Genomic DNA, 6,153 nt, shown 5'->3' on the forward strand with positions numbered 1-6,153 from the left:
TGAAAATTCTCTTGTTGTTCTAACCCTTTATGAGATTCCTTCTGCTGTTGAACACAAAAAATATATATTTGGAACAATACTGGTAATCAAACATTACCAGTTGCTGGGCCCCCATGTCTTCCATAGTATATATATATATATATATATATATATATATATATATATATATATATATATATAAACACTATTGGAGTCAATGGGGAGCAGAAACTGGTTATCATTCTTCAAAAATATCTTCTTTTATGTTGAGAACAAAGAAATGCATATGGATTTAGAACATTTTGAGGGTAAGTATAGGATGACAGTATTTTAATTTTTGGGTGAACTGTCCTTTTAAGATCTCCTCATATAGTCTAATGCATATAGGCTCACAGAAATGCAGTGTAACAGGGCATTGCATCACAGACAGGCATCTTATGCAGCGAGAATGAATGATATTACCGACCGACCGAAAGTCTATCCTAACGTCTTCTGCTTTGAGCATCTTATTGGGCGGGTGACCCACTTGACGACCTGGCGTGACGTCTGCGTATTGAAATGAGCTAGTTTTTAACCAGGTGAGGAGCCAAGCTGTTATTTAAAGATAAACAACACTCAAACATTTTTCCTGAATCCAGTGCGAGTTTTATCTTCAAAGAGCAATTATTCCTATATAGTTTTTTTAAACTGGTTTTTATTGTTGGTGTTATTGTTGTTATCTGCTAAATGCATAAATCAATGTAAATGTAAATTGCGTTCCTGGTCCACACAAAACACTCCAAACTACTAAATTATTGAGTTTTGTTATTGCCTATGTATTGCTATACCATGGTCTCTTTATCATTTGTGTGTGTGTGTTTGTGGTGAAGAATGGTTGCACCAGTTTATTGGTCCAGACTTGTAAATAATCTTAATGTTTCACAAGTAATATCTTTAAAAATAATTTCTAAATTGAATCCTTTTTTAAACATTTTCTTAGTTTAAGAAGGAAATTGATGTTAGGTTTCTCTTTTTGCTCTTTGCACCTAAATATGATAAATATAATGTGAATAACCAAGCTTTTGTTATTAATCTGCTTATTTTATTAGTCAAGTTGCACATTCATAACACAGCGATGATGTAGTCAAAAACGGAAACGTGTTTACCTTGCGTTTGTAAAGTTTTCTAACAAAAAGCTGTTTTTACAGTGGTTTATAAAGAATGAAAAAACAATTAAAACTGTCCACTTGTGTTCTATCTAAAAAATCCTTGAATTAAATAAAGTGCATGTCTGTGATTATTTTGTTCTCTCTCATTCTCTCTTCTCTCCCTTGTTCCCTTGCAGACCTTCTTAATATCTGTCGTTTAAAGCATAATAATATCTCTCCATAGCATGTCTCCATAGCAACGTGCTGTGTTGCTATCACATTCTGCGGACTGAGACAACTTGATTTGTACGCCAGGTTGGCGGCTCCACAGGCACACACACACACACACACACATACGCACATACACAGATATGCATTCACCTCCTAACCCCGATCCCTCGCCTTCGCCGCTTTGTTCCGCCAGCCTGACAAGCGGGTCTGACCGGCGCCGAGAATGGCTGCTTGCCGGAACTGGATTATTACTCCCCCGTTGCAGTCGTGTGACTATGTTGTCGATTGACTATGTGCTTTTTGTTGCTGGGGTGTTTTTTCTGTTCTCACACTGTACTCTCATAAGAATATAGTCTGTGAATTATTTTTTTTTTCCCCTCTCTCCTCATGTCATGCAGTATATTTCCTCACTACAACAAATTCCTCGTATGTGTAAACATACTTGGCGAATGAAGCTCATTCTGATTCTGATAATAATAATAATAAATAGACGTTTATTCCTTAAACTTAAGTTTTAATGGGAGATGGAGAAAACGTATTATTAGCTGCTTTAACGTTAATAATATACTGCATAATAATAAAAAATATGTTTAAATAAGCTATTGCAGACATGGACTAGTTGGAGGATACAACTAGTAACAACATATAACATATAATATATACAATGTTATAGTATACAACATATAATAATATAATACTATAATAATAATATCATATATATATATATATGTATATATATGTAAAAAAATATGTGTGTGTGTGCGTTTGTATATATATATATATATATATATATATATATATATATATATATAGGACCGGAACTATCCGTTTTATAATAAAGATTTTAAAATGCAGGCTAAGTGTCACTAATTAAACAAGTATATGTTCAGCTAATTGTCAGCCTCTTACATTTGTGCTTCTCGTAAACAGTTAGCAGATATGCATATAAACAACTTTTTAATTAACAGAGTAGAATAATCATGGCTGATATATATAGCATGCAAACTTAAAAAGAAAACCAAAATGGACGCAAGAACAGCTGTTAATCAACTTGTTAATGAAAACAAGTGTTAATGAAAACAATGATAAAATCAAAGGAAAATTTGAAGTTGGGATAACCTCCAAAACCAAAAAAGATGCATGGGAAAACATATGTGTGCAAATAAATGAAGTGTTTTTCTAAAATGTTTATGGTACGATTGCCAGCAACAGCCATTTTAGCCCGGCTGGGAAAAAACAACAGCAAACATAACTTTTTATTTTAATGGTTTTATTGGTCATAATGGGAATTGTACTGGTTTTAATGGTAACTGTAATGGTGCCTGTTGGTCTCTACTGGTAATTGGTCGCCTACTATTGTTGGCTTGTTAAAACCACAAAATCCTAATGGAACATGTCCCAAAACACACAACAGCAAACCGTTTGTAATGATATTTATAGTGGAAACCATTAAAATTCGTGATGGTTTCTATTGTTTTCTTCAGCAGGGAGGATAGGCCTAGATTGTGGTTTGGTCTTATTAGTGACTCTTCACTACTCCTAATATTCCACAGATTTAGGAGCTAGTTTTAGCGCTAAACTGCATTGTGAAATAATCTTAGAGCAAAAATGTAGGAGTCCTAAATTGAGGACTGATACACCCATGAAGATTTTCTCCTAAATCGGAAAGTTATGAGCTACTTTTAGCCTTAAGCTATTTTGTAAATACAGGCCCAGGTCATATTGCATCATATTGCATCATATTTCGTCTATTTTTATTTTTATGGAACATCATCAGACTTCAGCGTTAGTTTTCATTTATGTACTCATTAGTACTCATTTCTAAGCGTTTTCAGCCCATAGCTGCACAACACTAAGAGTGCATGTGCAGCAGGGGTACAATAAGTGCCCTTTTTTGAATCACTGAAAGGATGGTGTATGAATGTTGCTTAACCATCTTCTGGATAAAGTAAGCAGCTGTAAGAAACTGTAGCCTGCCCTGACCCAGATTCCACTCCACAATATATGTTTGATCATGCTTATTTCCCAAAATGCCTTAATTATTATTGAGAAGAAAAAAGTCAACAGTTATGTTGTTTCTGCATCATTTGGTATGATCACATCCTGAGCAAATGGTGACCAGTTGTAGAATGGGAATGGATGTGGGACACAGAGAACCATCTGAGACAATTAGGTGTGAGAACTTCATTAACATACAGAACACAGCTGTTACAACAGGAGCAACTTCATTTACATTAATGGCAGTAAACTGTTACGGTATAAAAGGTTTGAGCTTAGGATGTTCGGGCTTCATTCTGACTCCGTTGAACCCAAGGTACTACATGTAATTTGTCACTGTTATGCTGCAATAAACATCTTCATCAAGATCTTCTACGAACACATCACTTTTTCTTACAGATCATTATTCAGATAACCTTTTTTGTTTGGGCGGAGAGACTGATTTCTGCTACAGATCGCAGCAGAATTTTCATAGCCAAGCAAATCCAGTCCAACAGTGGATACAGGCGGTCTCCTGGGGCACCAGCGTGCCTGTGGGGCCCACACATGGAGATATATACAGTATATATATATATATATATATACGTATAATATGCCAAATAAACATTCCTTGTACATTCATTTTCCCCCATCATTTTTTTTTATATTCCTGTGTTATATTCCAAAATGTTATATTTAAAACATCTCATAGCATTATTCATGCAATTATAATGTCTTTAAGTGCATTCATGCCACCCTTGAGCTGCATTAAACAGTCTGTTTAAATATCTAATGCCACTTCAGATGCAGCTTCTGTGTGTAAAGTCATAGACGACGCAGAGAAAGATTGAATGATCTGTGAAGGCCAACAAGCATTTAAAGGTAATACTGAGTGTAACACTGAAGTCAGGTTGATAAATACCATTGTGGGTCATTCCATGTCAACTCAACCAGAGTTTCTCAGCTTATTATTTGATTTTCAAATTACAGGGGGTAAAATGACTTCAGAAAGATGGCAGCATCACATTACTTTTACACAGAGATTTGTAGCTGTATAAATCTGTTGACTTCAATCTTCTTCAATGGTGACAGTTCACAGTTCTCCAATGTTTCTGTCAGTAACTCGAGAAGTATTAGAGATATCTTAACCTTTTAGATATTGAGTTTCCTTTTGGCATCTACATTTTTAAGGGTCTATATCAGGGCTGTCCAAACTCGGTCCTGGAGGGCCGGTGTCCTGCAGAGGTTAGCTCCAACCCTAATTAAACACACCTGAAGCAGCTAATCAAGCGCTTACTAGGCATACTAGAAGCTTCCATGCAGGTGTGTTGAGGCAAGTTGGAGCTAAACTCTGCAGGACACCGGCCCTCCAGGACCGAGTTTGGACAGCCCTGGTCTATATTGTTCAGTTCTAGAGATGATGGGATCTCAATATGTCTCAATATATACAAGTGTAAATTGTTAAATAGTGCACATTTTTGGTGGGCGAAAACCAAATGTCTTTTGAAGCAAGCTTCATATTAATTTTTTGACAGTATTTTTTTTTTCACTCTCAAAATTGGAAGTAGCCATAGACTTTCATTATACGAGTCACAGAGGAGCACGCTTTCAGTTCAAAATCTTCTCTACTGTTCTGCTCAAGAAAAAAAAAAACAGCTTGACCATACCAGTGCATTTTTGATAGAGGGAAACAAGCTACAATTCTAGTTTCAACTTTATTTATTCTTCAGATATTCCCCTTTAAATATGATAAGTATCAGCTTTATATAAAGTAACATTTGGTTTTCAAACACTGAAAATGTGTGCAAATTAACAATTTATTCTCTGTGCCATTTTTAGATATCAATATCTCTGGAACTGTACTACATAGGGCCTTAAAAAATGCAGATGCCAAAAGGAAAGTTTGTTCAGACCCAAAATCTAAAAGGTTATTATGATATCTTTAATACTTATGGAGTTGCATGTACACTTTGGAGAAAAAATCCAAAAGTTTGAATGGTCACCATTGGCATATAATTCAGCAAAAGCTCTATTCTGAGAGTAATTGTTTCTTGGGGGACGTAAGTGGTTGTCACCATTTACAGGGGGTAGTTGGTGATTTTAATGCCGTCCGAATCCAGGATATGTGTGTTTTGTTGATTCTGCCTCGCGATCTGCTCTGATCAGCTGGAAGTTAGGCGGATATAGCACGCTGTCCGGTATGGCATTGTTCAGCCAGGTTTCCGTGAAACACAGAGCAGCAGAGTTTGAACAATCCCTGTTTGTCCAGGACAGCAGAAGGAGTTCATCCGTTTTGTTGGGTAGAGAGCAGAGATTCGCCAGATGGATGCTAGGCAATGCCGTTTGAAATCCGTGCTGTCTGAGCTTCATGAGCGTGCCGGCTCGCTTCCCCCATCTGCGTGTCCAAAGCGTTTGACCAGAGATATGGCTCCGCCAACAACAATGTCCAGCAAAACGTCAGAATAATCAGAAACCGGTAAAAGAATGGTCATCCCTGGTAAAAATGTTCGTGTTTGAGAAACAAAAATCAGGAAAAGCAAACAAAAACAGTACAAACACTGAAGAGCAAAGCACAGTAGCTGCCATCTGCGGCGCCATTTCTTCTGATAACAACAGGGTCTTTGTTTAAAATGTACCTTTTCTGAGCACGAGAAAAACATTTTTTTTTTCCAATCTTAATTTTTCCAAACTTTTGATTGTCATTGCACATACATTTTGAGCACGTCTCGCTGAAACACCTTCATTTAACCAGAGTGTGGCGGTATGTATAATAGCTCTGTGTACTGAATAGTAGTGGCCGAACAAAAAAGTGAACTCATTAGTGACTCTTTGATTTATG

This window comes from Barbus barbus (assembly GCF_936440315.1).
Source record: "Barbus barbus genome assembly, chromosome: 33".
Taxonomy (NCBI): Eukaryota; Metazoa; Chordata; class Actinopteri; order Cypriniformes; family Cyprinidae; genus Barbus; species Barbus barbus.